A 12,345-nucleotide genomic window follows, 5' to 3' on the forward strand; every position below is an offset into this window, starting at 1 on the left:
GAGTCAGTTCTCCTTCTTCTTACTACTCTTCCTCTTTTCTTCTTCTACATATTTTTAAATTTTTATTCTTATTCCTATAACTCTTCTTCTTCTTCTATGTATTTTTAATTCGTACTCCTATTCTTATTCCTATAACTCTTCTTCTACTTCTGTATATTTTTTAAATTCTTATTCTAACTACTATTCTTCTTCTTCTATGTAGTTTAAAATTATTCTTCTTCCTCTTCTTCCTGTTGTTCTTCATTTTCTTCGTCTGTGTCATCCTCTTTGTCTTCTTCACCTTCATTGTCTTCCTCTTCATCATTTTCTTCATCATCTTCTTCCTCTTCTTCATTGTCTTCATCCTCATCTTCCTATTCCCATCTGCTGTCCCCAACTCCCACTGGTGTTGGCAGCCCTGTGAGTGCTGCAGTCCCGAAGGGAGGGAGGCTCTGGGAGCAATCCCTGCTGTCAGTGCCCTGCCTGAGCTACTCCTCGGGCTGTGGCGCCAGGCAGGGACACTGGAACAGCCTGCGCAGAGCCCACAGTGCCTGCCTGAAGCAGGAGGGATGTTTCTTGGAGTCCTGGTGCTGTGCCTTTGTCACCTGATCTTGGAAGGCTGCAGAATGTGGTGCCTCTGCCACCTCTGGAGCAAGAGGCCCGGGAGGATCCTCCACCTCAGCAGCTCTGGCCATGGCAGCAGCTGCTGGCTTAGCATCCGTGTCACTCCATGGGTCAGGAGAGGCACTGGGATGGGCCCAACTGGGTCCCTCCAGGGGGTCTTCATCATCCACCCACATCATGGGGGTGTTCCAGATGTCCTGCATGGCATCTTGGGACAGCTCTTGGTCTCTTCAATGCTTTCCTTTTGAAAACACATTGTCCTCAACATTGGAACCAAGAGATGACTTGGAGTCGAACAGCTCTTGCCATTGCGCCTCCACCTTCTCCTTGTACCTGTCCAGATAGGACAGTTCTTGATGTCTGTCAGCTTTGTTGTGTTCCTCAGCCCCAAAACTGTTGGGCAAATTGCCTTCCAGACACTCCAGCATCTTCTGACTCCTCCACACTTTCTCCAGTTCCAGCAGGTTGATTGATGATCTTCGAGCTCTCTCCATCCCACCGAGCAGAGCCCTCCTCATCTGCTCTTTGTCCTCATCTTCCTGATGGGAGAGCTCTTCATCCTCACATTCTTCCCACTGAGAAAGCTCTTTGTCCCCACATTCTTCCCATCAGGAGAGCTGCTCTCCTTCCCACGGGGACATGTCCTGGACATTGTAGACTTCCCCGAAACACAGTTCTTTGTCATGTTTGCTGTCTTCTGAGGAAAGCATCTTATCCTTGTTTTGCCCTTGCGACAGCTCTTCTTGGTAGGTGTCTGCACCCTGGGACAGCTCCTTGTAACTTTTCTTACCCCCTCGGGAGAGCTCATTGTCATCTTCCACTGGGGACAGCTTCTTGTCGCTTGTGCTGTCCCCCAGAATTACTTTGATGGCTTCTTCCACTGGTGGCAGTTCCTGGTAACTCATGCTGTCCCTTGGAGAGAGCTCAATGGCCTCTTCCACTGGGGACAGCACTGAGTCACTGTTGCTGTCCCTTGGAATTACCTTGAGGGCCTCTTCTACTTGGGACAGCTCCTTGTCACTTGTGTTGTCCCCTGGAATGCCCATGATGGCTTCTTCCACTTGGGACAGCTCCTCCCCACTTACACTGTCCACTGGGAAGTGGTCAATGGCCTCTTCCACTTGGGACAGCTCTGGGTCACTGGTGCTGTCCCCTGGAAAGACCTCAATGTCCTCTACCGCTGGGGACAGCTCCTCACCACTTGTGCCATCCCCTGGGAAGAGCCTGATGACCTCATCGACTTCAAACAGCTCCATGTCACTTGTGCTGTCATCTGGCATGATATCAATGGCCTCTTCAGTTTGGGACAGCTCCTCATCACTTATGCTGTCCTCTGGGAAGAGCTTGATGGACTTGTCAACTTTGGACAGCTCCTGGTCACTCGTGCTGTCCCCTGGAATGACACCAATGGCCTCTCCCACTTCAAACAGTTCCTGGTCACTTTTGCTGTACTCTGAAAAGTGGTTGATGTCCTTCTCTACTTGGGACAGCTCCTTGCCACTTGTGCTGTCCCCTGGCATGACATCAATGGCATTTTCAATTTGGGACAGCTCACTGTCACTCATGCTGTCCCCTGGAATAACTTCAATGTTCTCTTCCACTTGGGACAGCTCCTCTTCATTTGTGCTGTCCACTGGAAAGTGGTCAATGGCCTCTTCAACTTTGGGCAGCTCTGGGTCACTTATGCTGTCCTCTGGAGAGAGCTCAATGGCCTCTTCCACTTGGGACAGCTCTGGGTCACTGGTGCTGTCCCCTGGAATGACCACAATGGCCTCTTCCACTGGGGACAGCTCCTCCTCACTAGTGCTGTCCACTGGAAGAGGCTCGCAGGCATCTTGCATTTCAGACACATCCTGATCACTCTTGCTGTCCCCTCTAAAGAGCTCAATGTGCTCTGTCACTTGGAACAGCTCCTGCCCACTGCTGTTTTCCCCTTGGGACAGCTCATTGTCATTTTCCCACTGGGACTCTGGCTCAGTGCCCGTGAGGCTGAGCTCCATGGTTCGAGTCCCTGAGAGGATGCGTGGCAGAGGTGACAGCTGCCAGCTTGGGCACACATGGGCTGTGCCCTCCTGGGCCACCCCAAGTGGGGGCAGGAACACCCTGTGCACAGGGCTGTATGGCTGCCAAGGACAGGGGCTGCAGGGCTTTGGCCCCTTGTCCCCTGCCCTGCCCAGCTCTGTACCCTGGCTCTGAGTGTCCCTGGGCCTCTCCAGGCAGGGCAGTGGTGGCAGCCGTGCCAGCGTTCCCAGCTGTGGCAGAGGTGGCAGCGGTGGCAGGCTGTCCCCAAGGTGGGACAGGCCCTGGCTCTGGCTGCCCTGCAGCACTGCCTGTGGCTCCCTGAGCTCCACCTGTGTGACCTTGAGCACTTTGAGCTTTTTGGGACCTACCTTTGGCTGCCCAAGGTGCACAGGGGGCAGCTTCAGCTGCACCTGCGGGGAGCAGCAGGAGGAGGAGGGGGAGGAGGCGTGGGACAGAGAAGGCTCCCTTGGCAGAGCGAAGATCCTGGCCCTGTCCATCCACTGGCCTCTCCTTCCTACCTCATCCCTCGCTCTCTGCTTCCTCCGCAGGCTCAGCAGTTGACCTTGGGCAGGCTGGGAGTTGGGGTTCATCTTCTCCTTTTCCATCTTCTCAAAATTCTCCGTGGTCGTTGATTGCAGATAAATCCCGGGAGCTGCTTTCTTCTCCAAACGCTGCTCTTCTGGGACTGGGCAGCCCAGGGCTCTGCGCCCCTTATATACCCTAGGCCAGGCTGGGTCTCTCTGGTGTCACAAGGGTCTCTGGCCACCTCCATGTCCCGCATCACAAAGTGCCCCGACACAAAGTGCCTGTGTCACAAAGGCCACACGCGGCACCCCAGCAGCACAGAACAGACAGGCACTGCCACAGAGCAGCCCTGGACTTGTGCCCTTGTGGTCCCTGCTGTGCCCAGAGCCCTGGGAGGCTTTGGCTCCCACAGAGAGCCCCACACTGCAGAGCCCTGCCTTTGCAGGCTGTGCTCTTGTCATGGTTTACATGCTGCCCACACAGCAGATACCCACAACTGCTGATCACTTGCTCTCCCCTTCCACAGCAGGGCAGAGGAGAGGAAAAAGGAAACAAATTAACATAGTGGTCATGAGTCAAGATAAAGGCCAGGAGAAAACACTTCAAGGGCACAACTTAGAGTTGTAAAGTGAATTTATTACTAACAGAGTCAGAGGAGGATAATGAGAAGAAAAATACAGCCTTAAAGACACCATTCTTCCCCCCCAGTCCCTCCCTCCTTCCCACCAACAATGCAGGTAACAGGGCATGGGGGTTTGGGTCAGTTCATCAGGTTTTTAAGTTTATGAATGAAGTTATCTTAACATAAGGTAAGGTTTCCATATTTAATTTACTATGACCTATCTACTTGAGGGACTATTCAGTCAGTATTGGAATGAGACTTAAACCTATCCAAAGCTTACTACCAGAGCCTCCTTCAGCCATGAAAGGCATTGCAACTATTTAGTATTATCTGTATTAAAACCAGAGATAGAGAATTAGGGAGTTACAAGAGAGATATAAGATAAATAACAACTCATGACATACACACCAGTCTCATGTGAGAGACAGTTTTACCCTCAGAGCACTTTTCTAGCTAGGAAATATAGAAATTCAACAAAACCATCTGTTTTGTGCTGCTTTCTACAATGAATGCCCTTCTTCTGCTCTGAAATGCCTTTCAGAAGGATAGCACAAGCCAAACTGAATTGCACAGCTTGAATTAAATAAGATGCTTGTAACAAAATTGTGTCTCCTATGTAGTAAGGGCAGCCCTAGCATGGGTTTGCACACAGAAAAAAAAATTATTTCTTATCATTCACTCCTATTTTATTGTGTTTAGCCAATATTCCATGGAGGCATGCCAATGATTTTCCCAAACAGAAATTGCAAAGGAAATCATAGCACTGTGAAAGTTAAACTTCCTTTTTTTTTTAAATATCAGTGTTTGCTAAGTGTTTGTGCAGCTTTTGCAATGCCTTCTAGAGAGCTGATAAGGGAGAAAACTGAAAAAAGTTGGAATCCACTGTACTTCCTATATAACTCCTTTAGGAATGCAGCTGACTGCTCAAGAACTTGCTATGACAGAAAGAGTGAGCACAAATTCCAGCTTAAGTTCACTCTTGGGTTTCTGCTGTCATGAGCAGCAGCATCACCATTTGCTTGCTGTGTTGAGCACCATATCAATACAGGGAAAGAAAAAGAGCCCCATGAAGCTTCCACTTCTAACTTAGAAGAGTTCTTTTTGTGTCAGTTCCCAGAAGACATTATCTCCTCTGTTTTCAGAACAGGATTGTCAAACACTCTGGATTTACAGCATGCCCTCCATAATACACATGAAGCTGCAGTTGCACAAGACAAGAGCTATCCAACAGTACTCAAAAATCAGGAAGTGCCAGAGCACTCAGAACACCCTGTCTCCTTTCCTTCATCACTCACTGACACCCAGCACTCCAGATTCTGATGAGGAATAAGCAACACAAGTCTTTAGTCCAAATAAGACTGAGCTTCACATCTAAAATACAGTCAACACAGCAACATCTCTATGTCAAAAGCTACTATACATTTGATACAATGTTAGATTACCTTACATGATATTAAACGGGGATTTTGTGATCCCTTATCTAATATAACAAACTTCCATTTAAGGCCATGCCGGAACAAACTATGGTTCCCTGCTACATTTGTCACCCTTCCCTACACAATTCAGTTCTCAATTACTCTTCCTTTAGACTCTAAACCTCTAACTAGAAAGGACCCAGAGGGCAAACCAGCACAATATATAAGTGGATTTTATGAAAATTATTGATTTTTCCCTTACTTTAATTAAAAAACTTGTTAATAACCTGTTACTAATCAGCACAGAAGTGCCTGCACCACTAGCTAAAAACAGGAAAACTGCATTCCTTTGCAAGTTCATCACTTTATATTACTTTTGTTGTATATCTTAGTCTTCTGTATTCTAATTTGAGAATTCCCATCTGCCCTTTGTGACCACAGCACATATAAGGCAAGCCTTAACAGTATTTTTTTTTTTTGCTAAGCACTGTAAATATATATGTTCCAGGAATCCTTAAGCTGTTAAACTGCAAATAAAGAAAAAAAAGGCATGTCCTGCTGACATGCTGTCCCATGAGTCTGCTCTTTCTTGGTGCACTGTTTGATGCAACATAAATACAGCATTTCCTGTCTGCTCCCAGAGTTTGCAAACTTGAACTTCCTTCAGCAACGTTTGTATGTGTGTGTCTATGCATTTTTTGGTTTATCACCTTTGTGGTGTTTGTAGCATAGAATTTCTGCTGCATTATTCACTTATTTTTTCTAGCTACAAATATTTTCTGAAAGAAGTAAGAAATAATGAGTTTTAAAATGGAAAATCTCTCTGATTATCATCAGAGATGAGCTATAAACTGCAATCTTTGAGACTTCTTGAATAAAACATTGCTTTTATAATGGAAAGCACAAGCTGACATAAATACAAGGGAGATCATGCAGTTTTCCTCTAATTCATATGGGTAAGTCAGAATGCTCATGCTCATGAGAGAATTCTGAAAATCTTGCATAAATACTCCCCAGAAGAGTTTTCCATATATTTTCAGCCATAGGCCTTTGCTTTCACCCTCTGCTATTACACACAACTGTGCATACTGGCTGAAAATGCTTGTCAAGCCTTGGGCTCCAAACTTTAAGATAGGTCTTGATGATCTAAAAGATTTCTTTCAACCTGATGATTCTATGAAATTGCTTAAAAGACGGTCACATCTTAGCTTAAAAGAAATCCCAGTATGTCCATTCCAAGTCTTGGTGTGCTCCTAACAGCAGGCTGGACCTTAACAACATAGCCAAACACCAAGATACTAACTTTGACATATATAACAAATTGAATGGTTAGGAAAATAAAAACAAAAAAGTGGGGTAATACTACATTATGGTTTCTCCAACCAACAGCAGGAGCAGTCTGCTTCTATTCCAATCCTGTTGATTTCAGGAAAGATTCAGTTGGGTCAAAAAAAGAGCAAAGCTGTTGCAAAATCGGGGATTTTTAATTTATAATTTTGAATGGAATCCTGACATGGTGTAAATTTGTGTTTGCTGAGAAGTGCTGGCAGCATGACTTACTGGGAAATGGAAAAGCTAGGACCTCAGAGCCTGTAGGGAGCAGAAGGTTTAGTGCTTTTGGAAAGAACAAGTTGAGGATACACAGAACAAGAATTGACAGGCATATTCTTAACTTCACTGAAGGGTCCTGAATAACTCTACCTGGCTACTTCCATTCATTTACTTAAAACTTCCCCTGGCCTCTGTCCTGGTCTCTAATCATTTCACATCATGAAATTCACATTTAAAATCTTCAATAATTCAGCTGTTCAATTAGTCAGCCAATCAATTATTCAGCTATTTATCTGCCCCACAAGGAAAATAAAACCTTAATGGATGGACAGTTAAACTTTCACGAACAAAGGAACCTGTGTTGCTGATTACAACTTAGATTTGATCTCTGCCCAGGCACAATTCTGCAGGGGTGGGCAGGGGGGGCAGGCAGGGGGAAAGTCTATTTTTTCTCTTTGAAGTTCTGAGATCAGCTCTGATATAGTTCCAGAAAATTAGAAATATCTGAAAGTTTCCATCTCTTTGTCACCACGAGTAACATTAAAGGTGATGCTTATCTACCTCACTGGCTTCTTGCTTAGGAAATTATTATGATTGAAATGATGCTTTGGTCTGGAGATAACTAAACACTCCTCTAAATGCTATAATGGAAATTTTAAACCTCAGTCTCATTGTTTTGCTCCTTGCTTTTCCTATTCTAGATGTAATTTCTTCATAAGGGAGCCTTCCAAAAGATTTTTCTTTCCTCTTCTAAGCTCCTTATTTCTGATCTACATCTTTCTTTTTAAGCTCCTTATTTCTGATCTACATCTTTCTTTTCAAGCCTGCTACCAAGCAGTTCCTCCTCCTCCCTTCCTCAGTGATCACTATGCTGAAAGTCCATCTCTTTCAATCTCTTTTCACAAGAACAATGCTGTAGATTTGTACAAGGACTGTGCTTGCTTGGAAACCATTCCTACAGTTCCTAGAATTAGTCACTGATGTCACGAAGCACTGAGACAATGTTACACAACTTGGCCAACCAAGTTCATCCCAGGTCACAGAACTTAGTCCTGCAGATAGTCCAACTTCTGTGCTGCTTAAACCCTGCCACCAACAGTTTCAAACCCTCCCATCAGCTCAAAGAGGGAAAGTACAACCAGGCAGTTACTGACACACCAGCACAGAATTAAAAGGCATTTTTGACATCATACCTGTTTTCTACTGTCACAGTCTCTAGATTTCTAGAAGGAAGGAAGGAAGGAAGGAAGGACAGACAATTTACACACTTACCAGAAAAGAAGACAGCTATTTTCTAAACATCTTCTGATGAACAGCAGGTATCACAAGATTTGGTATTTTTATGAAAAACAGAATAGCAAAGAAAAGTGAGTGGAAAGTGGGTCACAGATGGGTCTCAACCAGCAGTACCCCTGCACAAACTGGTCACCCCAGGACATGTGCTAAACTAATCCAAAAGGGACAACAGGCCTGGATCTCCTCCAAGAGCTCTCAGCAGAGTTATGTGGTTCTTACCACATTTACCAGTGCCCATCAGTCAAGCCCACAAACTTTGACTATTTCTGGTTCTGTCCTACGCTGATGAAAGTTCTGAGAAAGACCTAGTTTAGGGAAGGGAGAGGAGGAAATAGTTCATGCAACACATGTGATGTATAGCACACAAGCACATACACCTGTAATGGATTTCAGCTTCATCATAACGTGTTTTTCCCAACTGCGGTTATAGGAAACAGAAAAGCCATGGCTTTGCAAGGTTGTAGCAAAGTACTACTTACTCATGAATACCTACATGCTATTAAATGTATCCATCCTAAGAATAAGCTCTTAATGCAGTGAAACATTTCTAATCAATAATTTGTAACTTGTGATCATATTAAATTGCAAGACAGTGCCTTCCCCTACCTCAAGAATGCAAACAATGGTACTTAAACCAAAAGAAAAAAGCACAACTTGTCTAATTTTTGGGTTCATGTGTATGAAATTTATGTAAGGTTTTGCAGATAATTCTTCTTCTAGTAATGCACAAGTATACAAATAATAAATCAACTTCAGCAAATTACTGGGAAATATTCATTGAAGAGGAAAAAAATCAGTAATTTTAATGTCAATAGAACTCAAATCACAAAATTGTAAAAGATAGCTTATTAGTTACTTTAAATAGGCATTCAATAATTGACATACCCGGAGGAATAATTTCAGAATATATTAAGATGACAAGAGTTTAAATTCAAAAAGCTAAGACTGCATGCCATAAAGTGCCAAAGACAAATTGAATGAGCCAAAATTTCCTTTGCATCTATTCTCATCCCACATTTGTCCTCCCTGTTATCTACATACAAAGCACAACAAAGTACCTTCAATCTAAATCAGACTGAATGTTTTGGCCTATGGATAAATTTGACAGTAAAATGCACCTACAAAAGATCCACAGAATAGAGCAATAGCAGTCTTTTCCAGAGTAATATGACTGCAGTTTCTTTGATTTATTTGACTTGAAAGAAGGCAGTGCATCTTTTCAGAGCCATATTGGTTTTTTCCTCTGGCATTCTTTATTTCATTGTCACCAAAGGTCCATGGTTCAGCTTATGCTGGGAGGTGTGGTCTCAGTCAAGTAATTGGTTGCTGTATTGGGTTTCCATGGTCATGTTTTGGTAGTGGTGGGGCCACAGGGGTGGCTTCTGTGAGAACCTGCTGGAAGCTCCCCCATGTCTGACAGAGCCAATCCCAGCAGGCTCCAAGATCAATCTGCTGGGGGCCAAGGTTGAGCCCACCAGAAATACTGGGAGCACCTCTGGGATACCTGACCTAAGAAGGGGAAAAAGTTACTGCACAGAAGCAACTGCAGCCCCAGAAGAGAGGATTGAGAATACACAAGAGCAACAGTGCTGCAGACACCAAGGTCAGTGCAGAAGGAGGGGCAGGACGTGCTCCAGATGCCAGAGCACAAATTCCCCTGTGCTCTGTGGTGAAGACCATGGTGAGGAAGGCTGTGCCCCTGCAGCCCATGGAGGTCCACACTGGAGGCAATATGAACCTGCCTTGTGTGGAAGACCCCATGCAAGAGAAAGTGGATGTCCAAAGGAGGCTGTGACCTCATAGGTATTCCATGCTGGAGCAGTCTCCTGGCAGGACATATGGCCCATGGACAGAAAAGCCCACAATGGAGCAGGTTTGTTGGCAGCACTTCTTACCCCATGGGGGATCCACAGTGGAAGATTCTTTTCCTGAAGGACTGCCCCCATGGAAGGGACCTGTCCTGGAGCACTTTGTGAAGAACTGCAGCCCGTGGAAAGGACTCACACTGGAGAGGTTCATAAAGGACTGTCTCCCACTGAAGGGACCCCATGATGGAGCAGGGGAAGAGCGAGGACTTCTTCCTCTGAGGAGGAACAGCAGAGACACTCGATGGACTGACCAAATCCTGATTCCCCATCCTGCTACGTCACCGTGGGGGAGGAGGTAAAAAAATTGAGAGCAAAGTTGAGCCCAAGAGAAAGGGAAGAGCAGAGGGAAGATGTTTTTAAGATTTTTTTTTATTTTCTCTTTATCTTACTCTGATTTTATTGGTAATAAATAATTTTCCCAAGTCGAGTGGGTTTTGCCCATGACAGAAACTGGTGAGTGATCTCTCCCCATCCTTATCTCAAATCATAAGTCTTTAGTTATATTTTCTCTCCTCTGTCCAGCTGAGAAGGGGAGTGACAGAGCAGCTTCAGTGGTCATTTCACATCCAGACAGTTGTATTAATCAGTTTAATAATTAACTCTCACTGAAGTGAAACTTCTCGTTTATTTTCACTTGAGATAGAAAAGGCATAGCCTAACTACAGACCTATTTAAGTAACTACTGGAAAAACAAATTTTATTTGATGTAAAATTTGCTTATTTTCTTTGCTCTTTCATTTTCGTAGCTTTTTCTTCTTTCCTTATCCTTTAGCTTTGCATTTAAACAGTCCAGGCAAAATAGCCTTCAGGTCTAAGTACTGTAGTGCCGTACTGTACTCAGAGTCCATGATATAGCTCAGCAACTACCTGAAATACTAGACAATTTAATCTCTATAATTTCCAAGTGGGGCTGACACATACCTTTAATTTTTGGCCTTATATTTTAGAGATCTATTAAGCCTTGAAATATATCTATCTGCAAATAAAGCAAGACTTTTTCTCCAGAAATTCACCAGACTGACTCTATTATAATCAGACTTTGACTGTACCACTAACAATCATAATTTTCATGCTATGAGATACAAGTGTAGTTTGCAAATATGTTACTAGCTGCAGGGTAGGAAATAATTTAATCAAAAGTCAGTATGATTGGATTATTTTTCTCACCACTGAAAAAACATTTTTTTTCTATACAGATTTCTATATTCAGAGTTTTCTACAAATGGTGATTTCTGTATTTTTATATCACTGTTAAAAGAGGGAGATCCCTGAGCTCCTTTGATTAATATACATCAGAAAACAGGCTGGGTGGAGAGTGCTTCGGGTCAAAAAAAGCCGTCCTTAATTCATGTCTGCTTCTGCAAAGTTTGAAACAAGAAATTTCTTTCCTCAAGCCTCCAAGTGAACCAGACATCAGAGAGAGTATTCCCTCTTGGGAACCTGCTACTAAACCCAGGCATTAAAAGTACATCTGTATCTGTTGAATTCAAAAACCAATGTTCTACATGTTATCTTTGAAGTTTATCTAAAAGCCCAATAGATATAAACATAGGCAATCCTTATAAGGTCTCTCCCCAAAATTCCACCATACCTACCCCAGGCAACCAACACTTTTCACACTTCTCAAAATATTTTATTCATAAACATGTGAACTGTAAGAAGTATACACTGACAAGCAAAGAAACAGATTAACCCTGCAGACCTTGAGGGGAATAAAAAAGGCTGTTTCCTTTGGATGAAGACTTAAGCCACTGCTTCCTCAGCGAGTTTAATAGCTTCCTCCCACACTAGGTTTATTTTTTTAATTCTTACCAGTGGCACAGTCTGAAGTGCCTTCTATGCCTTCTACTGTGTGCTTGGCAGCCATTCCTTCACTGTCCAGCTGGTTTCTCTTGCCATTTACACTGGGATGCCTTTGCTACCAATGGATAAAATTTACAAGCACATTTCAGGCAAAATTACAGGCATTCTTCCTGCTCAACAAGACCAGTATGGAATTATGATTTCCAGAGGAGTATCTTCCACAAACAATGTATGCTGTTTCTCAATTCCTCTTGGCAAGAATGGTATATCCAATCTCTGCTAATTGCTTCCTGTAGACACACTTCTAAATAATAATTTGCAAGCCCCCCAAAAAAAACCCAACTAATTAAGATGCTGATTTTTTTAGGCAAATCCTTCTCAGTTTAAACTTGGTTTAAAAAGTTTTTCCATTGGGAAATAACCTGACACACAGCGTAGCATCACTTGATTCATCACTGTATGAGGCCAGACAGAGGTAAAAAGTGCTCAGAAAAATTTGCTGTTAGATGAACTTTGAAAATTACACCTAGAGCTAGTCTTCAAACACAGTTCATTTCTTAACCTAGAACTGACTAACTTGAATGTCCTGACAAGACTTCGAGCTGTCCAATGTCCACAATAAAAATCTAGAGAGACCTTT

The sequence above is a fragment of the Lichenostomus cassidix genome, chromosome 1 (genome assembly GCF_008360975.1).
Source record: "Lichenostomus cassidix isolate B80296 chromosome 1, HeHo_3.0, whole genome shotgun sequence".
NCBI lineage: Eukaryota > Metazoa > Chordata > Aves > Passeriformes > Meliphagidae > Lichenostomus > Lichenostomus cassidix.